This window comes from Cottoperca gobio, chromosome 6, assembly GCF_900634415.1.
Source record: "Cottoperca gobio chromosome 6, fCotGob3.1, whole genome shotgun sequence".
In the NCBI taxonomy this organism is placed as follows: domain Eukaryota; kingdom Metazoa; phylum Chordata; class Actinopteri; order Perciformes; family Bovichtidae; genus Cottoperca; species Cottoperca gobio.
Genome location: NC_041360.1, coordinates 18,957,335 through 18,982,033, shown reverse-complemented (window position 1 = coordinate 18,982,033; position 24,699 = coordinate 18,957,335). Strand labels below are relative to the sequence as shown.

At 40.4% G+C, this 24,699-nt stretch overlaps 1 protein-coding gene across 1 annotated transcript in view; it reads left to right on the top strand.

Annotated features, from left to right (window-relative positions):
• Positions 1-13,374: 13,374 nt before the first annotated feature.
• tspan18b (tetraspanin 18b) overlaps positions 13,375-24,699 on the top strand; it is a 30,865-nt gene continuing 19,540 nt past the window's right edge. The window contains exon 1 of the mRNA XM_029432933.1: positions 13,375-13,714. The gene's annotated coding sequence lies outside the window, so the exon portion shown is untranslated. The remainder of the gene's footprint in view (positions 13,715-24,699) is intronic.

Here is a 24,699-nt window from a genome sequence, read left to right as displayed (position 1 = left end):
TCGCATCTTGTCCTCAATAATTATATCCAATTACAGTTCCCACTTTTCTCTCACATGGAAATAGTCTTCTGCTATGTCAGCTAATAACGTTTAAATGTATTTATTTTTAAATAGGTGTTCTAATAACGCTTTGTTGCGAAGACGATTAATACCACATGTATGTCTGTAGAGTAAATATGAATAGCTAAGCGGCTGGTGGTCGTAGCTTCATCTTCCCTGTTCATATGAGAGTGGTATCAATCTTCTCATCTCCCTCTTGCCAGCTAAGAGAATAAGCACTTTTTAAAATGTCAAACTAGTCCTTTAATGAAATGTTCAAATACGTCCAACTTTTCATCGGATCAGAAAAGTGAACGTATACAGATACGCATGTCTAACCTATTGATAGCATCACTTACTAATACAAGATGTATCAGACGAATACCCAACAAATGCATAAGATGTACAAAAATATGTTGTATACAAAATATCGGCAATGCGCTGGTTTACGTAGATATAAGGTAAGGTATAAGTAGTATTCGTTAAGAGCTCACTGTGTTACGCTGGGGTGCGTTGGTGAACGCTGATGTTTTGAGCATGTTCAAAATTACCGGACGTACCCGACGTGTGCTTCATAAGATATGCAGACGTTACGTTACGTGATGTTAGACATACGGGAATACGAAATACGTACGTGAATATTTACCTACGTAAATATAGTACGTAAATAGCTACGTGACTACGTTAGAGGAACGTTAGATAAAGGCTACGTCGGCTGACGGTGAACCCTACAGCCAATGTATTGATAACGAGTGGATACCCTATTCCTACCCGATGTTAAGATGATGCCTGACAACGGAGTAACTTATTAAACGTGTTTCTACAGAACAGCTAGCGTTCAGCATGTTAGCCGTTCTCTAGCATCAGCATGACGTGAACCAAATGGCACTTTTCCAGCTCCGTTGGCCAGACGCACTAATACTTTTAAAATAGGTAAGTGATCATTTGACATACGTATAATAATGTGTTATGTATACGTCAGCTACAACACCGCTGTGGAAAAGTTTTTTAGCTACTTTTCATATACGCCGGCAGACGTTTCTGTCATACGGATATGTGTGACAGGGCCTTTATCTGTATACTCGAGGTGAGACCAGGTCACTGTAGCCCTGATCTTTTCACTCTTGAGTTTGACTTGTGGTTGGTATCTTTTGACCAGCAGTGGCCTGTTCCAGTTTGCAGTATACAGTTTGTCACATCCCTGCCAGGAGAGAGGAAAATGCTTTCATTATTAAACAGGGCCCCTCCGGCATTGACCATTTGAATCGTTAGCAGTAATTAATGCACTTTCCTTCAGGATAAACAGTTCAATAAATAAAGGGAAGCAGCTGAAGAGTTGGAAGCTCTTGACGCAAGGTGAGTGGTCGGAGCAGACAAGTCTTCCTGTAAAGCTCAAGCAAGAAAAAAAGAAAATTAATGAAGAGGGCTTGTGTTTTTATATGAGCAGTATTCCCTGAATCCACACCTCAAGTTAAAGTTTCATGTGTCTGTCACTTTTGGAGTGATATCATAGAGTCAGAGCAAATTGAACATTCATCCTGAGGGAAAATAAATAACACATCAAAGAATCAGATCTTTTTTTATTAAGGAAATGTAAACTGCAAAATGACTATGGCATCAATTGTCTCCTGATGGACTTGGGCTCATGATTTAAAAATGAGCTTTTATGTGAAACTCGACTTTCCCCTGAATCCGCCTGCCGAGTTGACATGAAAAAGAAAATATGTGTCAACCTGTGTGCTCTGCTTCACTCCCCCGTCTTTGCTTACCATATTCATTAAGTCTTTCCATTTCATATGGTATGTGACATTTATTCTTTGATGCTGCAACAAATGGATCTTGAAGTAGGACTTTGATGACAACATTTCACGGCTCACTGGCTGCGCTTTGAATCACCGCTGATGGTGATCCAAGGTTAAATGCTCAATCAAACTCTCCACCTTCACCTTGTGTTGTCCTTGTATAGCAATAATTACACCTTTGTGCCTTGCTTTCTCAAGTCATACCGTTCCAATCAATCACCTGAATTATCTTTTGTACACCAATCACATCCTCAAATAATGAGACGCAGATCTATCGGTAAATGAATGTGTCTAATTATTCAGACATGGTGGGGATCATATTTGCCCTGGTGGACAAATAATTGTCCATTTGTTATCCATCACTCCACTTTCTTTGACAGACTTGTTGGCGACATGACCTTTCCATCCAAAATAGGTGACTAAGGCATAATTACCATCTTAACTGAATTTCAATCATCTCATAATGATTATTTACCATACATAATTCTTTTGAATTAATTATTTATGGGTCGCAAAGAAGGGTGTGCAGCAGATGGATGTTGTTGTGAGCAGAATACAGGGATTCAACCCATATGGAGGAAAGTATCTGGAGGATAAAATGTCCCGATCTCCTGGTGAAGAAAGCAAACAATTATTTTTGATTTACTTCCAAACCTGGGTACAAATATTAAAACCTGTGAGTTTTTGGTTGGAGCCAAAATGATCAAAAGAAATATTAATTTAGGGCATGTACCAGTTTTGTGTGCAATGTAATGCTTAAAATATAGGCACAAGCTTACCATTGGGATGCATCAGCTCCATCGCGGGTATGAGGCAGCAGCTCTCATGGCTTTGAATCTCGGCCCGTACATGCACTCGTTTGGCCTCACTCAAAAACGACTTCTTGATGGTCGTCTTCTTCCTACATTTCATCTCTGTCCGATTCGTCTGTAAAATCCCCTGGCATAGGCGATGGTGGTGGCGAGAACAACAGACAACGGACTTAGTAGCTACATGTAATTTGGTGGGGTTCGTAACACACATTCAGTGCTATTGGGTCAATCAATATATGTAAACAGTTCCTCCTTAGCTTACTGTTTTTACAGGAAACAATGTTTCTTCTGCTGGGATTTTCAGGAGATGAAAGCTTGTGCTGCTGACCTTGCGGGACCATTAGGGGCTGATGGTGGAGCCCACTTATGTATGGGGAGAGGGAATCAATATAAAAATATAGTGTTTATATTGCTTTCTCCTATAAGTGACCTTGTAGCATCCTTTGATATTTAAAAGCACAATGACAAAGAACTTCCTAAAAAACTAATTTAGAGACTCATAAATATTATCCCATCTAAGCATCACTTAGGACCCAGTCTAACTGTAGAGATTATGCCCTCTTCCTGTATTTTCTCTTTTCATCAACACAACTCTAACAATTGTGGAAACCATAACGCGTTATCTGCTATTTTAATTCAGCTATATCATACAATTTTAATTCTGCTATATTAGAACATTTTAATTCTGCTATATTATACAATTTTAATTCTGCTATATTATACAATTTTAATTCTGCTATATTATACTATTTTAATTCAGCTATATTATACAATTTTAATTCTGCTATATTATAAAAATTTAATTCTGCTATATTATAACATTTTAATTCTGCTATATTATACTATTTTAATTCTGCTATATTATACTATTTTAATTCAGCTATATTATAAAATTTTAATTCTGCTATATTATAAAATATTATAAAATTTTAATTCTGCTATATTATACAATTTTAATTCAGCTATATTATACAATTTTAATTCTGCTATATTATACAATTTTAATTCTGCTATATTATACTATTTTAATTCAGCTATATTATAAAATTTTAATTCTGCTATATTATAAAATATTATAAAATTTTAATTCTGCTATATTATACAATTTTAATTCAGCTATATTATACAATATTTAATTCTGCTATATTATACAATTTTAATTCAGCTATATTATACAATTTTAATTCTGCTATATTATACAATTTTAATTCAGCTATATTATACAATTTTAATTCTGCTATATTATACAATTTTAATTCAGCTATATTATACAATTTTAATTCTGCTATATTATACAATTTTAATTCTGCTATATTATACCATTTTAATTCTGCTATATTATAAAATTTTAATTATGCTATATTATAAAATTTTAATTCTGCTATATTATACTATTTTATCTGCTATTTTTATAATGGTACTTCAGACTCATTTACATCTACACTGTGATTATTGTACTGTAAATTGTCTGGTGAACACAAATATCCAAATAAAACATAAAATGTCAATGTGTCTCTTTAAGCATGACATCACCTTTTCTCCAGCCTGATGTGTTTATTAATCTATCCATGGAAACAGGACCATAATAAACATCCATTCAGCCCAGTAGGTTTTGTTTTGGATGCTGATTTTTGGGTATTACCTGTCTTGTGTGTTTGTCAATAAAAGCATGGCTGCAACTCCTGTGCATGCAGAAACAGGTTAGCAAACACTGCTGTCATGGGAGGAGCACCAGATTTGTGTTTTATGATCTCAAATGAAATTAAGCATGTGAGTTCTGGCACTTTGAACATGTCATTTTTATTTTTGTCAGGGAGCTGTGTTTACATCCGTATCTGATGACATCTGGAGTGGGATTAGGAAAAGTCCTTTGTTTGTACGCTCAGATTTTTGTTCAGAGTATTGGACAGGTGTTTCCAAGGAGCGGGCCTCTTCTCCTTACTGGCCACAATGTGCACACACACATGTAAGTCCCTGGTGGTTTTCCTCAGGCCTAGTGAATCTCACATAGAGTAGACAGTAATGAGAAAAAGGATAACTGTGTTCCATCAACAGCTGAGCCCTGCAGCTCCTGTCAGCATTAAATGCACATATATCGCTGCTGGGCATGCAGTTGCTAAGGAAGTGTTGGTATCCAAGCAGGAGTTGGCAGGGAAACATCCCTAAAGTTGATTCAAGAGATTGGATGCCGCTGGAGTTGATTTCCAAGCTGCATACATATTTCATTTATGTATAGTAGTTCTCTAAAGGGAAGGAGGGAAATTACCTGGGCATCTGTAATAAGGCTGCGTGAAGTGTAGCAGGTCCAAAATAAACTCTGGGAACATCATTATCGGCTTGTGGACATGAAAAAACAACGTTAGTGGTGGTACAGGACAGTAGCAAGAGTTATGGTTCTTTGAGTCCCCAGCTCAAACTGTATTAACGGGTTTCCACATTAACGTTGGTCAGTGACCACCGTGTTTCCACACCTGGTAACTGAACTTCAGTTGAAATCTGTCAAAACCATCCGGTGCTCTGCAGACGTGCCACGAAAGCACACTGTAAATCATCAGACATACTAAAAATTAACTCCTCTGACGTCTTGGGACTTAAAACGATGACTTGAATGAATACAAAGCTGAGAGCTCATATTACAAATTATGTTTCTAAGATAAAGTAATATGCAATATTAGCAGACTTCCCAGAATGCATCTTTTTGAGTTCACACTTCTGAAACAAGGCAATGTGTTGTTTTACAAGTTTGTAAATCAGGTTTGTTAACTTTGCAAAAAGGTGTGCCTCAAGGCTCTAGTTTAGAGCCACTTCTGATTTATTAATTTTTCTGGCTCAGGTAAAACGTTTTACTCTACAAAGCAAATAATGCTTTATGTAATGCAATCAGGTAAAGTTTTATAATCTAATTTAGGTTGTAATATTTACTTCTCTTTTGTTTTGAGTTACTATTTCTTTTGTGTTTTGTTGTCGTGTTTTCTGTTTGTGACTTGAGTGTTTATTTTTAATATACATTAAATGATGTCGTGGTTGTTTCCTACGTTAATAATGAAACCAATGCTAACCTTAATGATTGTAAGTATTCACTTCAGTCTCTAACCCCACACACAAGAAAAACCAAAGCTGGAAGGATTGTGTGCGGGATGAAGAACAGATCCTTCATACTGAGAGTATGGAAGTGGAGGAAAGCAAATGTGAATGTAGTATACTGTATGTCAGTGGGACAACACAAATGAACATGTTGTAACTTTCTAAGCTTTCTTTAGAGATGGAAATTACGAATCACTTTGCTGATTTGAATTGTTTCGTTCAGTACGGTACTGCCTCTTTTATTTTTATATTTAATATGTTAGCCTACTTATGTTATTTTATTACACATGTGTTTGCCTACTTGTATTAATGTGTCTTTCATCTGCATTGTCCCTTTGCTGTTGTAAAGCTGTACATTTCCCTGCTGTGGGACGAATAAAGGATTTCTGATTCTAACGGTAAAAAGATGCACGGCCACGCACTATGCAGTTTATTTGCTTTCTATGCTGAGTGATTACATTACCAAATGCACTTTAGCATGTACATTAGTAAGTAATGCGTCATCGTTGTTACGTCTGCGAAGTTCAGTACAGATTCTGACCTGAATCTAATCAGTTCAGTAGTCGACCGCATGTTCAGTCTGTCGCTGGTTCGCACCGTTAGTTCATTACAGAACTAGGCGTATACAAGCACCGTTTATGAAGGTTGTTACAGACAGAACGCAGTTGCCGTTGCAGCTGCTGCAGGTTGCAACACAGCAGCCTCCGGCTACTTCTGATAGCTGCTGCTATCCACATGGTACAATCTCATCACAGAGCTAAACAGAGCGGGTTGTAGCTCAAAATAAAGGAGCTAGCAATATGACACGATTAATTAAGCAAGTTTTGCAAACAATAAACATAAACAATGTTTATTTGCCCAGACTGGATTAACACATTTACCAACCTGCACATTGCAAACAACTGATTATCCCTCTGCTCACCTTTCCAAGCATGTCCAGGAACTAAGGGGGCCTTATCTGCTATTTTAATTCAGCTATTTTTATACAATTATAATTCTGCTATTTTTATAATGGTACTTCAGACTCATTATCATCTACACTGTGATTATTGTGCTGTAAATGCTCTTACTTCTGTCCTTGTACTAATTGTTATGTTTTTGCTGTGAAGCACTTTGGGCTGCAATTCTTGTATGAAAGGTGCTATACAAATAAAGCTTATTATTATTATTATAATTATTATTATTATTAAGGAAACGGACCTGCTTCATATGTAGATTTGAAGGGCTCATTATAAGCTAGTTTAAAAAAAAGAAAAATCTTAGTCTCATGTGATTATACACCAATGAAAACATAGTTTCATTTCTGCCAATAAATCCCCCTGAATCCTAGACACCGGCCCTTTAATTTGAACCAGCACACAATATTTTACAGTGCACCAACCGCAGTGACTCAATCCACAATTCATAATTCATTTAAAATCTTTTATGTCCCACATTTCCACCTTCCAAGACTCCCAGACCAGAAAATGTGCCTGGGCTGGACCAATAACCACAGACCTCCATACTTGTGCTGCACACACAACCGCAGTCCTGTGACAGAAGAAGTGGCTCAAACCTTTTTAACAGTGATGTCTTGTCAAAACACACACTGCATGTATAGCACACCTACGGCAACTGAGTGCAAATGAGAAATAAATCTTCAGAGTTAAACATGCATGTTCTCTCTGAGGTATTCAAAATCCCCAAATGACACAGAGGAGGAGAGAAATTGTGTGTGACAGACAAATGGATCTTTCCCTCCCGGTGAATCAGATTTCTGGAGGAGGAGGGGATGCAGTGGTGGCTCCCCTGGCCTACTTTCCGCCATTCAACAGCCAGTACATCCTCCTGGGAACACTGGAGGTACAGTATATGGAGAGAGTTCAGCCACGCTTGGCTTGTCAATGCAAGACAGCAAAGAAATGGCTGCACTCAGGGGGGTGGCAGGGATGGGTGAAGAGTCAGTTAGCACACTTACTGTACACAAAGAGGGAACAAGGGCAAAAATGGTCCATTCATTCCTTATTTCCATCTTTACACTCTCCATTTCCTCTCGCTCTACAGCCACGGTGCTGCTGTGTGAGTTTTCTCTCTGCTTGGTTGAGCTCAGGCTCAGTAGATGTTTCTGTTGTGTGAATTCCTAAAAGAAGAGGGGTATAAAATATCAGATTGACATACATCTCTACACTCTTCCCTCTACTTTTCTCTCTCTCTCTCACTCTCTCTCTCTCTCTCTCTCTCTCTCTCTCTCTCTCTCTCTCTCTCTCTCTCTCTCTCTCTCTCTCATATCCTCAGGCTCCTGTCACTGACTGAGCTACAGCAGGTCGACATCCGTAATTATTAAGGTGGAGGAAAACCTCTCACTAAAGTGCCTACAGGTGTTTTTAATGCAGGGGAATGCACACACAAACAGACCATGTTAAGAAGAAACATAGCATAGAGGAGTCTTAATACATAAAATAAGGAATAAAGATACTTCTAAAAGCTTTCTAATTTCAGATTAAGAGTGTTAATACTCTGATTTCCTTCTTTATGCCTCTTGCTACGGATGTGTCTGATTATTCCTCTAAATAGAGTTGGGGGCTTGTTGCTAGGCTACAGCCAGGTAAAACACACATAAACATAGGGGTTGTTAAAATGAAGATGTTTCCAAATAAAAAATGATCCAGTCCCTTCCAGTTTAAGTGTGTCATTTCCATTGTCACCTTCCTCTACCCTTTCTCCATCAGCTTGGCCATGAGACAGATGCTGACAGGCTCACTAAGCCAGATGGAGATGCATGAATTCTCCGATGATTTCATGTGAAAGCACGCTGATTTTGAATGGTGTCTCAGAGGGAATCTTGGGGGGGCGTTGGGGATGTTTGCCTCTTGCCTCACGAGGACGGTTTCTGCTTAAATATCGACATTAAGAATTTTTCCACGGGTTGGCCTCAAGACAAATACATGTTCATGACTCAAGACAGCAGAGCCTATTCAGATTCAGATTCAGTGTGTGTGTGTGTGTGTGTGTGTGTGTGTGTGTGTGTGTGTGTGTGTGTGTGTGTGTGTGTGTGTGTGTGTGTGTGTGTGTGTGTGTGTGTGTGTGTGTGTGTGTGTGTGTAGGTTCCCCTACAGGGCTTCCAGGAGATAAGTCTTGCCGGTCTCACAGTTTGATCCTGGTCCCGGAGTGGAGGGGGCATGGCATGCTTCCCCTGGGTGCTGTCTGATGCCCCCTGACAGATTGAGGCTGCAACAGTGTGTTCGACGTCTTCCTGTGTGTTCGTGTACGTCTGTGTATGTCTTAGGGATGTTACATTTATCAGAATAATGGCAGGCAAATCGCACAGTTAGAGACAAAACCTCCATGGCTTTGTTTGTTTGTTCAAGCAAATAAATGAATCATAAAATGCAAACTTCAGTGTTTTGTGACTGATCCTCCTACTGTGATTTATTCTCTAGCCTATTTATCACATTTTAATTGCCTTTTTGTGAATGTCCAATGGTCTTCATGCTAAGCTAAGCTAATCGCCTCCCAGCTCTAGCTACATACTTAACGCCAGAGCTGAAACATATAGTTGATTGACAGTTAAATCAATTAAAATCAGTTAATAATTTAATACATTTTTCAAGCCAGAAAGCAAAACATTCACCAGTTTAAATTTAAAATAATCTAAGCATTAATTGATTGCATAAATAATTGTTTGTAGCAGCTGTACTAAACGCACAGACATATCTGGAAGTGGTATCTTCTCATCTGTATCTCAGCAAGACAGCAAATAGCCATATTTCTCAAAATGTCAAACCCTTCTTTTACACGAAACATGTCAGTGTCAATAGAAAAGAAGCTTGTATGCCATTTTAAGCCTGCATAACACAAACCGCATTTCAACATGGGGAGAAGATAGCTTTATCTCCGTGCAACAACAGAATAGTGAAAATACATCCTGTTTTTACAGGAATTCAAAATTGGCATAGTGTATTAAAAAATATTTAGACAAAACAATCCAGCATCACATTACCGCAAAATGCGATATTAAATTACTCCTATGCTGTTGCCGGGGAAATTCCTTAAGACTACGTCCCCTGTGTGCATCTACGTGTGTGTGTGTGTGTGTGCACAACAAGGCCTACTTTGTCAGAGCTTGTGAAGCTTGTCCACAGCCTGTTTAATGAGATAGCATGTGGTATGATGCTATGTGTGTGAAATTGAAGCGCGGACTGTGTAAATTGAATTAAATGGGTTTGTGTGCGATAAGAATGTGCATGTGAGGAACGGCATATAAGCTAGCATAGTCTGCCTATCAGTGTGTGTGTTACTGTATGTGATTAACATGGACACAAGAGTTAATTGTATCGCCGGCAGCATGGATAGAGGAGGAACAAGTACACTGTACATTAAATCATGTCTGAAAAAAAAAAAAGGGTTTTGAATGCTTTTTTCTTTAAAGATTTTTTTTTTAACTTTAGTTTGAAAACAGCCATAGAGAGAAATGGGGATGACATGCAACAAAGGACCGTGTATCAGGTTTGAATTTAGGCCGCTGAGATAAGGACTTAGCCTTTGCACACGAGCCGCCCAGGTGAGCTATGGTAACTTAAATCCTGTGTGATTTAAAATAATGTCCTTGAATTCTTGCAAAGTGACTTAGACAATCACTGAAAGGCTAGAACCTGAGACTTTAAACTGAATTTGGAGCTGTACATTGACTGGTACTACATCCCGAGGGGCCAGATCACTACATTTGTTGATCAATCACTGATTAGCTAATAAAAACAAGTAATCTCTCAGCTGAACTGTGTCAGGGCCTGAAGAGAGGACTTCTCCCTAACACCAGTGATCCATGTGAGCGCTCGAAGGCGGGGGGAGGTGGTGGTTTAGTCAGTGATTCACCTCAGCCTTTCTTTACTCCGAGCCCTCTGAAAATACCCAATGAGCCAAAAAGAAAATACCTCACAGCTGTTCTCTCGGCAGCCAAGCCATTCCTGTGATACTTTTCTTACACAGGCGGAGTCCCACCGTCTGAACCGAGCTCCTGACGAGTCTTTGGATCCAACATTTCTATGAGATGATCTATGCTTTGTTTTGAACTTCACTTTAAGACGTTCGTTGTCGTTTATTCTTGACTTCAGAAATGCTTCTAAAATTGCAGACTTCCGAGGGGCCAATAAGAAAGGGATCAGGAGAAAACACAAGGAGGCTGGGGGTTGGAAGTATCACGTATGCCACTGGGAATGTCAGTGTCACGACCTTAGAGGAGAAGGCAAAAAGATCAGTCTCTGGAGCGCTTATCTTGCTCTCCATCTGTAGTAGATTTTGTGACACGAGGTGCACAGAGGGGTAGAAAACACTTCAGCTCCCCCCTCTGTCACCCCCTCCAAACCCGAAACAAAAGCACTCCTCTTGTTTTCTGGCTGTGAGAGAGGCACACAGCATGAATAATTAACAAGGGACAAACAATAACTATCAGCTGCCTATCTGAGAGTTGTCACTTATCTGTTGCTGGAATCAAAAACAGTGTTGAGCTCCTTTATCAAGAAAGCAATTCTCATTACTCTCACAAAGATAATATGACTTTATGCCTTCGCTTTCTCTCCAGAAGGAATTATTTGTTGTTCTCTAAATTTTTCATCACTTTCCTACATTTAGTGTGTGTGTGTGTGTGTGTGTGTGTGTGTGTGTGTGTGTGTGTGTGTGTGTGTGTGTGTGTGTGTGTGTGTGAGTGTGTGTGTGACACAATGATGTGCGTGATGATTTTGTGCCACACTTCCAGAGACATTTTCCCACTGAGACTAAAGACAAACTGTAGCGGAAGATAAGAGCCAAAAAAAGAAAGATTGCCATCTTAGTCTTTATTCAAAGAAAAAGATTAAAGTCAGAATTCTGCTCAAATAGTCCTTAATCTGCAAATTAAGTAAGAATTTGAGTTATAAGATTAACTCATTTTGACTTTATTCTTACTTTACAATGGTAAAGCCACTGACATGCTGACATCTTCTTACCCAGAGTTAGATGAGAGGATATAATATAATACATATTAGAATATATATTATGCAACTTTACTCTCTTGTTCTTTCTTGTTCTTTTGCTGTAGCAACGTATATTTCCCCGTTGAGGGACTAATAAAGGATTTCTGGTTCTGATATTGTCCATGAGGGTGGACATTTGTCTTCGGCTCAGCAAACAGAAGAAACAACTACGTAAAAACCAAACAAGCACTTAGTAAAGCAAACACATAGACAAGGTCATATTACACATTAAAACTGTTCATGTCAATGTCCATGGCTTAAATCTTCTTAGTCACTTTGTGGAGTTAAGAATAGTTATGGCACGTTGGATGAAAGACTTCTTAAATACATTTTAGATGTCAGAGATAGAGCCTACAGGAGCTCAAGAGGTCAAATTGGCTGAAGAGAGGATGGGAGCTATCTGCCAGGATACTCTTCGCTTTCTTCCTCGTTGTCCTCGAGTCCTTGAGTCAAGGGCTTTTTGGGTTTGCCAACTATTTTGCTTTGCCATTAACACAATCTCAGAAAGTTTATTTTCAGATCTACAGTTTGGGCAACCTACAGGCAGGAAGGTGAAAAGTTAAAACACTTGTTCTAAAATATGCTGACTACACCGAGGCCAGTAAGGTTTCTATGAAGATAAAGTGTCTCTTGAAAATATTGGCCCACTCTTTATTTCCAGAGAAGCTCACCTGGGAGTCCAGAACTGCAGCAAATTACTTTAACTTTTCCACGGTTTCAAAAAGTTGGCCATGAAGTGAAACTGCCTGTTTTCAGGTCGTTTTGTGCTGATAATCCATTATTTTGTCCACATTGATAGCCGGCTAAAGCGAAACAGTTTTTAAAGGGCCTTAGTGTGGACCAGATAGGCGAGGCAGCTTAACCTATGGGTCTATACCAATCTCCTATATCTTTATGCTAAATATAAAGCTACAGCCAGCAGCCGGTTAGCTGAGCACAAAGACTGGAAACAGGTGGAAACAGCTAGCTTGGCTCAGTGCGTATACAGCTCTAAAGCTAAAACTGCTGGTTGGAGTGCAGTTTGTTAATTATATTGAACTGAATGGTAATGTTAAGTGTGATGTAAAAACAAACCACAATCTTTAAATGAAAATCCAAATATTTCACTACAGATTTTCAGAGAAATGTAAGTTAATATGTAGACTACTTGTTATTATCAATTTAAACAATGTCATTTGTGTGTCACGATATATGATAATAAGATACGATTCCATTAAAGACGATAAATTATCATATTGAATAATAGCCAAGCTCTAAAGTAGGCTAACTATTTCCCCCTGTTTCCAGTCTTTATGTCAGCTTTATGCTAAAAAAAATAACTATGTTGGTATCGATCTTCTCACCCAGCAAACGTTAACTCACTGCAAGAATATACATATATTATTGTGTAGCCTACGATCTGAAAAAACATTTAATATAGCTCTATAATGAAGTAAACAAATCAATGAGAATTGTTTAGAGAACTTTTTTGATTAATTAACTTAACGCTTCAGAGGTGTTAGCCTACATCTATTATTCAAATGATTTTTTTTACACGAGGTTGACTGCTGATGTTACAGATGCAAAATATTTCTTGCAGCACCGAGTTTATGTTTAGCACACCGGAGTTACAATAGAGAAGGTAAACCGGAGGCGTGTATGAGAGGAGAGTCTCCGCCCTCCACAGCAGAGCAGGCTGCTGGATGAGCCGCTCCGCTTTCTGCCACTTCACAAAACTGTTTGCATACCAATCTCCCCTCAACACTGCGTGCCTGTCCAAACTGGGATCTCACATTTAGGAGTGCTGGATTTTATTAGTTGGACTCTGCTAGGTAAAATTATCTTCCGTGGACACCCCCAGCTGATCGGCATTGTTTCTTTTATTTTAAATCTTCCCTCCTGCAGTCCCAGCCTTTTTTTTTTTTTTTTTAAACCCGACTGTTTAGTCACATTTTCGCAGGGAAACATCTTGCCACAGAGAGAGGTTTCGACACTGAGCTGCGTTTTGGAGGTAAGAAACAACTACAAGCCTCCAACTTAAGTGCTGTGTGTTGAAATGAAAGTTAAATCATCACATTATGAATCCCTCGCTTGTTTTTCTTCTGCTGTGTTGAACGGGCTCGTTATTTACAGCTTGTCTAATGGGCGACGCTGTGTTTGTTTTCTGCTTACTTTGTTGCTTTAAGTTACATTTTCCCATCAGATAAACTGCAGAAATAAAACAAGTCATTGTTGAAACTAATTGTTTATTAAGTAGTTTATCAAGCTGTTTGTTCAGACTTGAGTTAAAATCAGGTCAGGTCGGTGTTTTTTTCCCTTTGGGGGGAATAATAACAGACTCACACACACTGAATATCCTGAGGTGACTGGCTGTGCCATGAATCAGTCTATTAAATGTGGCTAATGCGCAGTCTGGAGATAATAGTGGGTTATAGTATGAGAAACCTGACATCGGGGGGAATCCGCGGTGATGTGTGTCAGTCTCCAAGCTGGCATCCTTCCCACGGGGCTCCAGCCATAACCGAGGAGGAGGATGTCTGAATAGATGTGTGGGGTCACCAGATGGATGTCTCTGACGGCTCTACCTTTGCTGTAGGGCAGGAGTTCACTGTCAGTGTGCATTAATAAGAGGGATGCATCATCCAAAACCACCTCATCCCGCTCTGCCCTTCTGATCTCCACTGGAGCGAACATGACACTTTCAAGAGCTCTGAAAGAGAAAAGTCAATACTTTGTTAACATGCACTGAGCATGTGACTCTATAAGCAAATTCAGTGTGATTTCATCTTTGTTTCACCAAATGTTTGGACACCAAAAGCTAAAAAGTTAAGTTTATACTCTCAAACATTTGTCTAAATACAGTAACATGCAAAACACAGGTTCTAATCAGATTTCGGTCGAGGAGATTGGCTCCAAGCTCCCGTTAACACACACCAGTGTCCAGGTGAGTGTGTTGTGCTGGATTTTCTTGCCCAGAGTTAAAGTCACAACCACTCACTCCCGCTCTCCGTCTCCCTGAGGCTGGAGTGTCAGGAGGGAAGAATCATATCAGGCCCCAGCAGCTTGGACAGACTGACTATTCTGCCCTGATTAATGAGCTGTCTGCTGTATCATGTAAAGATTTCTCTCTTTCACTTTTTGTTTCACCTTCCTTATTCTCTCTAAATGACTGGGGAGTTAACAATTTGTAGCGAGACAAGCACACAAGCTGGAAACAGAGGTGTGTTTGTTCACCATGTTGTGGGTGAACATTTGCCTTGTCAAAAAAGAAAAGAAAGAAACAGTGGTATTGATGCTTTTGGAGCAGCTGCCAACCCGGATGACTAAACTCCGCCTGAAGGCTTTCTCTCCTCTGCTTGATTCACACAAGTGTTGGGAAATAGTTTTGTTGCTCAGACACATAAGTGATGTCTGCGGGATAAGTACAAATGCAAACAACAGCATTTGTAAACCTACAGTGTAATTAATACAAGGATTAAAGGTTGGAAGCAACAATGCAGAGAGTAGCAATTACAAGGGAACATGTTTGAGTGTATTCAAATCTCCGAGCCAAGCTGGTATTTATTCCGCCTACAGACACAAAACACCTGGTGTGAGACTTGCCACTGGTGATCAGTGAACTCATTTTAATAGTGCCTCTGATAATGTGTTGCTCTTAATCACATATTCACAGTGCCAGCGATGAAATGTAGAGCAAAAGCAAAATCATAGGAAAGTAATGAAATTAAGTGTGAGATAGAGACAGTTAACACACTGTGTGTGTTTATGTGTGTGCGTGGTGAGTTCACTGCTCCTCGGCCACCTAGTCCTTGTGCACGAATAGAAATGTGTGAATTTCAGTGTATGGCAGCTCCTGCTGAGAGGGACGAGGTGACTGACTTGATGCCGCCCGGCCTGGCAGACCACAGCTCATTAAAGGCCTGAAATTAATCAATCTGTGGCTCCACATGGTTGGGCATCAGATTTCTGTCTCTCTGCTCCTCTCACACTTTCACTCTTTCCTTATTATCCGCTGATAATTATCAGTCATTTGATCGCCGGCCCTGGTTTCACATCCTTGACTCACTACAACCTCCTTCCACCTCCTCTATCTGTCTCATCTATTATTCTTTCTTCCTCTTGTCCCCATCCTTTCTCATCTTCCCTGTCTTCATTCCCCCCATCATCCAGTCTGCGAAGCACGTCTGTATCCGTATCGATGGGTTCAGAGCAGCAAGGCGGAGGGAAAACGAGGCTGGGTCATCACTCCTCACTCGCTTTCCCCTGTATCAGCCCCACTACGGCAGCAGCGGTCCGTAGAGAGCCCGGAACTAAATGGAGTATCTATTGGCTCAATGAGAAAATTGCTTTTTTCGATTGCTAGAGGACCCTTCATTTAATGTGTGTGATGCAGAGGCCTCAGCTAGTAATGGGTTCAGCATCTTTGTTGTCAGGAGACATGAGAAAATGAAATTTGCTTTTCAGCTGGCAGAAATAATTTACTCTCAGAAAGGTGTATTGTTCATCAGCTGCCATGAAGGTGTGTGTTATTATATATATATATATATATATATATATATATATATATATATATATATATATATATATATATATATATATATATATATATATATATATATATATATATATATATATTTTTGCACTGTCCCAACCCTGTGGTTTGATGTCATCTACTGAAGTCAGTTTTAGCTAAAGAGAAAATGCTGTGATCCAGTAATAATTACACATTCATGCATTCCTTTGGTCCTTGCGTGTCTCCAAAAGGTCCAGGAGGTAGTGAATGACCTAAGCGAGTTCACAATAGCAGGAAGCTGAGGGGCCTCTCTCTGCAGATGCTTCTTTTTTATCTGGAAGAAGCAGGCCGGCTGTTTGCGCTCAACCCAAGAATTCTTTGTGCTTATCTTGCGTTCACCCTATTTCCCTCCATAATGGCGGGGCTGAGCAGGTAATGAGGTAAAAGGTATGTATTTGACAAGCTGCGCTCGGCAGATAGCAGACTCGCAAACGGTCTCACGGCTTGGTAGGCACTTAGTTGAGGGTACACTCTGCCCCGTCTTAGGATGTTCAAATTGTATCTATCTCGAAATCCCCCCAGCCATCTTTTCCTCCACATAATGTTGTTCAGAACTAATAAACCGTGTCACTCAGGTGTCCATTAAAGGCTGCTGGTGAGGACCCGTTGGTCATTACACAGTGCGAGCCCACTCAGTAAATCCCTGTGCCTTTTGCCAGAGGGCTTCTTCTTCACCTTGTGCTCTTTTCATCCCCCAGATGTAGTCAAAGCTCAGATAGGGGCTTAGACGGGCCGGGGAGTCTGGCACTGATAGGTATGTGACACAGGGCGAACGTATGGGGAGCTTATCTGCCTGGCTTTAGCACAACTCTGATCCCTTGAACGATGCTGAAGTTTAAGCACATTGCTGCCTGAAAGAGCATGAAACAAAAGTCATGGCAGAGAACTACACAGCGGTATGCGCCATGTGTATACAAAGATGGACATTTTAGTTTTTAGTTTAGCAGAAGAACAACCAGTGCTTTACTAGTAAGTTCACACAATAGCGCTGGGTTGACTCACATTGGGCTCAGTGTTGGCAGACTGGGCTGGAGGAAGCTGGGTGCTGATCAAGTGGCACCAGGGAGGAAGAGCTCATTTTATGGATGTGCGGTTGCTTCCTACTCACTGACTAACACTGGAGCTTTTCACTGTAGATGATATTTGCTACCCGTTTGAACCTTTTATAGATAAAGAACTCTGTGTGAGACTTCTTGTTTCTTGCATAAATTGCTTGGTTCCTGTTAAGGCTCAATGTTCAGAGGAATCATTTATCGACACAAATGAAGAATTGGACATTGTTTGTGAATCACTGCGGAAAACTACACGTGTGGAGGATAAAGAAAATAACTGTTATATTTTGAGTAGATACTGTGAATAGACTCCATGTTCGGGCTGGAACACGCTTCTCCAAACAAATGTGCACAGGTGTCATTCTGAGATCTCTTTTGTTCAGATTGTGGGTGAAACAGTAAAATGCCCAATTCAGTTTCATTGTTCAGTTTCAAACATGCTTCATTGTTTTTTGTTGTTTAGATTTGGTGTGTGAACTGCGCGCATAAGGGTTGAAAAGATAAGTCAATTAACCAAGAAGATTTTGTTTTGAGTGAAGTAAAACGTTTACAAAACGTTCTGGTTCAAGCTTGCTGCTCTTTCACGGTTTGTAAATTTGAAATTCTGTTGTACGAACCGAACAAGCAATTGGAAGATGGGCTTTAGGAAACATTGATCACCAGTTTTTACAATTTTCCAACCTTATCTGGGTAGATCTGCACATACGTTTACACATACTTTGGCAGAAGTATATATGACATCAGTCTTCACTGATGAGGAGGCACACTACTGGAGATTAAAAAAAACATTGTAATTCATTTTGGGCCACTGTTTCTGCTTGTCTTTAGCTATTTGTTCGGGGACGGTACAGCGAGCAGAACTCAGCCCAGATATGTTTTTTCAGCCTCTCCCTGTGACTCATTGGGCCTAATGGTTCTCTCTTTTCCTGACTCAGGCATTTTTCTGATGAAATGGGACTCTCTCCCAGCTTCTGGTCTTTCTCCTTTTCTGTTGCCCCAGCCTAAACTGTGTCCCAACTCGGCTCTGCTCCACCCCTCGCTCCTCTCTCTCCTTCTCTATTCCCAGGTTCTCCTCGTCGAGTGCTCCTGCTCTTTCCATCCGCGTTTCTGGAATGAGAGAATATAGCTTTACAAGAATGCCCTCATTAGTCGTCTGGGTTTCTTTTTTTTCTTTTTTTATGTGACTTATTTTATTATATATTCAGCTGTGCGTTTTTAGTTCCTCTGCCCAAAGGGGATCTGAGCCCCTCTAAATATCCTGTTTGTTTTTAATCACTGATAATGGGCTACACAGTATAATGTGATATGGTAATTGTTACTCGTAAATAGCAACACACACTTGCTCTTACCACAAATTGATTAATAATGTCAAGTGCACTAATTATTGTAGGGATGGACAGTAGGTTGGTGATGATGACCCAGATAATTAGCCTATTATCATTTTGAACAAATGAAATGCATGTCGGGAGTTTGAGCTGGATGTTAGCTCATTAACTCACTTTCTCTTGATTGGACGTTGTGAAATGGAGAGATGATGTGGTTACATCAGGTCCATGGACACAGTGAGGACTGTTCGTTAGTGTGTGTAAATAACGTGGTCTTGTTAGCTGTCTCGGCTTTTCCAGCATGGCTGAATTATAGATAACCTCCTAAGAGATTTATTTTGAGCGTGATTTGGGTTTGCATCCTAGTCTGCTAATAACTTAACTGTAGAAACCTCAAATACACAAATGTACATGAAGCTCTCCCACAGACACACACACCCCTGCAGCCTGGTTGCTGCTGGCAAAACAAAAATAGGAAATAGGGTGTTTAATATTTATTGTATATGAGTCTCGTATCTGCTTGTATCTAGGTGAAATGTTTTCCATTGAACTCGTAAACATGGCACAGAAAAGCCTTCTGTAAGCAGAATCTTTTTTTATTACGACTTGGAAGTAAAGGTTGTAAACTTCAGTAGATGTAACTGGGCTAATGTGATTCTCTTTTTTTATCCTTCTTGCGATCTGTTTGTGTGCATTTGTATTAAAATATCATGCCAAAATGAGAGTAAGTACCTTCTAAATAGCCCTGGCATTTTTCTTTGCGCTAGGCTGGCTAGCTTGGCTGCCTTTGAAGCCCACACACCTTGTCCACAGCGCTGCTTCCTGCCAGTTCCTGTGGGATAACAGCAATGTTTCAGTCACTCCCACAGGGCGAGACTGGCCTCAGGTCTATCAGACATATGGGCTCCTTGTCAGCCTCCATAGCATCAGGGGGACAGATCAGTGTTTGATTAAAAAAATCCACAGCAGGGTCCAACTTTTACCTGGGGAAACTTGGGGGAAGGGCAGTATAATGATGTCTCTCCTGCTACGATCACAAGCCTCTGAGATAGACGCCTGTGTTGCATTTCAGCTTGTTAAAGTACAGGAACTGAAAATCTTTAGGGCTCATAAACTAATAGCAGTGTAGATGAGGGCCATCTGTCTGTGTGCATTTAATGCCTCTCTTGTGGTTTGCTTTGCTTGAGTGATAATGTTATCTAATCTCACCTGCGGTTACGGCACATAAAATCCTCTTGTGTTAGAGTGTGACACAGGTGTGTGTGCAGGATTTTCTGCTTGTGTTTCTTCAGTGTCATCCTGTTTATTGCCCACAATCACACCATTACACCACATGTGGTTGAAAAGTGAAGCACAAAGGTGTGCTGAGGTGTTACTCACAATAGAGCCTTAAAAGCCAATTGAGGTTGTTCAAGCGACCCCGACATCCTCCAGCGATCTATACCGGTTTGTGTGAAGATTGCAGAGGTGGTTCTTGGACTAACTTCCCTGTATGCTTCTTACGGCGATGCCTTTTAACAGTAGATCAAATGCACATGCTGTAGACAGTTTTTTCTGCTCCTCAAAGGGGAAAACAATTAGACAGAAAAAAACGAGCGCCTCACTGCCTCATGATTATTTGATGGTGCTTTATGAAATTTTTAGCCCACCACCACTTTAAAAATGCGCTCCTCGAGACGGCATTCTCGGGTCATTGCACTAAAACACGGCCTCTGTCCTTTGGGCAAACAGTCGGTCAATGCCAGCCGATGTGTTACGACCACAAGAAAACCACACTGCCATTACTGTGCAGGGTGCGCTGCATTTTATAAACTCAGTGGCCCAACTTCAACAAGGAATTCTTAAGACGCTATGGTTTCCTAAGAAGAGAAGAGCAATAATAGATATGAGGTGGTATTTTCCTTACTGTAAAACGTCTTTGCTAATAGTTATTAGGGTAAACGCATGCACACCATGAAGCGTAATTCCCGTTTTCCCTAATCCTCACTTCGCTGCATCTTCTTTTCTTTGAAGCTTAAGGGAAAAAAGAAAAGTCCACTGAATTGGAAAGCTAGCCCCTGTTTAACCATTTGAAATATATTGAGTTTGATATTTTCATGAAAATGTATTTTAGTCCTTACGTTTCTGACAGTACAATCCAGGCATCACCTTCACATGTGTTTGTCAGAGATAGCACAGGCACAGCAGGTGTCTCCAGTATGTGGAATTAAATTGGCTGCAGTGCTCATTGATTTAGGCGAGTACAGGATTTTATTATCAGTGGAACATCAGGTGATCTTGGATGGCTTCCCACTGATTTATCACCGGTTCCAAGTCAAGACGTCAGGCCAGCGTCAAAGTCGTCCAATCTCAACTTGACCACCTGGGTGTAACGCCCTAAACTGTGAAATGTTTGAGGGAAAAACAGACCGCTCAGGCATTTCTCCAAGATCGTCTTTCCCGATAACACTTGGCAGGAGTCAGATCTCATGTGAAATGCCTCAGCACCAATGATGAAGCAAAACTGATTGTGTGGGTGCCTCTGTAAACCCCTGCATGTGGAAAGGTTCGCTTTGCTTTATCTGTAAAGCAGGAGAAAAAAAAGCACCTTTCTTTTTAACTGGTGCCTCAGCTGGTGGCTTCAAACTGGTGCTTTAATTGGAAAGATGACAAACAGGATTCAACACAGATAAAACAGCTTTTAGACTTTTTTTACTTGCTTAAATGTTTTTGAGTCTCAGTCAATAACCGGACATGATCTCATTTGATCTCCCGACATTAATATGATGCACAAAAGAAACAATGAAGAAGGAGAAAGCCAATGTTGTGAGCAATTACCAAAACCACTTTCGCTTATCTCTGCAGGCAGTTTGGAATTGGACAAGCTGCTTTTTTATGTAATAAGGAACAGATGTCCATCCTTTTCTTACTCAAAACATCTCTGTGTGAGCTTTCCATACATTTGCCACATCTAGAGCAACCCCCACCTAACGCAGATAATCGAGTCTGTTCTCCGAGCTTTCAAAACACCCCCTTCAAATATTTGGCCGGCTGTTCGTGCGTATATATTTATTCTGTTATTCTTGGCCTGAACCAAAGTTCTGTTGTGTTTCCAAGATGCTTGAGACTTTGCAGACTGTTGGAGATATTACAAACTTTAAAAACAAAACCATCTTACAGTAACTCCACAGCTCAATATACTGAATATCTTCTGTATTCTCCTCCTGCTTCATATCTTCTCCATTTGGTGGCTGGTATTAAAGTCTCATTTGCTGAAAATTAATCTTTTTTTTCTTTGTTGTGTAGGCTTATACCTTGCTTGCTGAACTATGACAGAAATCCTGAATGGCTGTAAGCTTTTTTGCATAGACTTCTTTTAAGAATCTATAGTTTTCATCTGTAGCAATTTGATGAACGCATCTTTAGTTACCGCTACAGGTGATTATCACTTCAGTCACACAGTGGCTTGGCTTCAGCTCACAGCACTTCTGTACGTGCATCTCTTAGACAAGTGGAAGGACCATAGTATTTTTAATCTTTTTTCTTTGCATTTCAAACTCAAGTCACTTGCAAATGTTTAAATAAGCAGAAGAGCAGTAATACGTTTCGCCATAAATATCCCAGCTGTGGTCACTCCTGTGGTCCTGTTACAGTAGTGGAGAGCATTAAATGGATTGTTTATTTATAACTGTTTGTCTGCGGTGGGCCGATGGAGATATGCTACCCCCCCTAACGCTGCAGTGCACGCTTAGGCGCATTACTCACAATTTCATCACTACACCCAATTAATACTCAAGACAGCATCAGCAGCATCTGTTAGAGCAAGACAGTGATCAGCTCCCCAGTGTTGAGATAATTGAAACTACGCTCAGCAGTAGTGTTTTTGTTATTCTGAACTTGTCACCTGCATGTGCTTCTTCATGAGCAGGTTCATCGAGAAGCTTCCGTATTACAATTAAGGCTGCTTTTATAGGTTTAAACATTTGTTTTCAATTATTTTAGATGGGTTTGACCCCTACTGTGTTGCAAGTGTTTCTCTGACCACATTCATCCCCACACAATTGTCTCAGATCCATCATGTTTTGTGGTGTAAACCTATTGAATTGTGTTTCTTCAGGGACCAAATCTTGGACTGCCTCCAAGCAGCTCAGTTTCCATCCTCTCCTCATCTTTCGTCTGTCTCCCATAAATCAATGTGATGTAATTGCATAAACTCCCTTTCCCACAGCTCAGGCCTGGAGAGAGAGAGAGAGAGAGAGAGAGAGAGAGAGAGAGAGAGAGAGAGAGAGAGAGAGAGAGAGAGAGAGAGAGAGAGAGAGAGAGAGAGAGAGAGAGAGAGAGAGAGAGAGAGAGAGAGAGAGAGAGAGAGAGAGAGAGAGAGAGAGAGAGAGAGAGAGAGAGAGAGAGAGAGAGAGAGAGAGAGAGAGAGAGAGAGAGAGAGAGAGAGAGAGAGAGAGAGAGAGAGGTCCCTGGCTTGTGAAAGTTTTAATTTGGCCTTTTAAATATCTGTGTTTGCAGAGATTCTTTCATTGGTAATGTTTGATGCTTCACGCATTGTTTTTCCAAGCAGCAGGGCTATGGAAGTTAACTTTCTCACAGCTGGTAGTGACTGTTTACATCTGGCTAATGCACTCTAAGCTCAGCAGATTAAATCTAATTTCTCTGAGTGCTTTTTGTGTTGAGCCAAGCATGATTTCTCCTGACGTCTCCCCGCTTGTGGCTTCCTCAGTCTATTGAAGGAATGTTTCTTAAAGCACTTCTGCATTTCCACAAGATTGTACCATGGAAAATGTCCTCTTTTTCCACATTGAGGTCTCTCCTGGCTTCCTCTTGGGACTTACTCACAGGCAGGATATCTCATCAAAGGATATCTTTCAACTACTTATCCCAGGAGTATCGAGCTTAGAGTGAACCCATGTGGAAAAGAGTGTACCTTAAGGTTTTTGGGATCGAGCAGAAGTCTTACTTACACAGTTCAGAGTTCTTCTCTATCCTGGTTTCATCGTCAGCTGCTCCAGTAATCCTCCTGCCATCAGTCTCGCCATGCTCTGCTGAGGAACACAAGTGATGAAAACATTTCTTTGCCCCTTTTGCAGAAGCACATTTTCAGGGTATTTGGCCATTAGTGAGAACATGTTTGACAGTGTGAGAGACAAAAAGCATGAGCCATTTTCACTGCTGCCTCCCTCTGTGATGTTGTGAGTTTGTCACAGCTTGCTACCTGCTATCGCCACAGTCGCCACATACAAGCTGACATAGATGGAGGATTTTGAGGGATTTGGGGTTCTTTGGCACATGTGCAGCTTTATGAGGAGGTCCCAGTGTGTAGCCCCTCTGGGCTGAGGAAATGATCCAGATGCAAAGCTTCTGGGTCTCGTAACCCAGTGGGACACCTGCCCTGCTGCTCCTGTACAGCCCCCTGCAAAATCCACAAAGACGCAGACTAACATCTCTCTCTGTGTGCAGCAACTTTGTTGTAAATTGCTGTTTCATACTGATTTTCTATCCAGCTTGTGTAATACATGTGTGTTGGCAAACAATGTTTTCCACTCACACAGTCTGTTCCCTCAGTTACTCCTTCATACACCTGCATGCAAACTCTTTACAAATCCCATTTTAGGTATTACTGCAGTTTGAATTCTTTCACCAAAGTGAATGACTCTGAAACAAGTCGCAACACAAGACTTATTTGTTACCCCGGGGGACCCAAACAAACAAATACAACATGTCAGCGACACAATTTCGGACATTAAACTGACGAGGAACCAGCCTACAATTTAATTTAAGTTTTATCTAAGACTGCCCAGTCAACCGTTGCTGTTACTAGTTAAAGCATCATTTAGTAGTACTGTTGTTTGTATCACTTGCATACATACATTCATTGATGCTTGTGTGTCTGTAGTGAATGCAAATGTTTCATTTATTTTGCATTAGTTTTCATTGGGGGATAATACATGAGACTTACCTTCTTTATAACTCAATACATTGAGGCACAAGTCATTTAGTGTACACATAATTGCCACTATAAAATCAAAACTTTATTGATTTACACTGTCACCTACTTAGA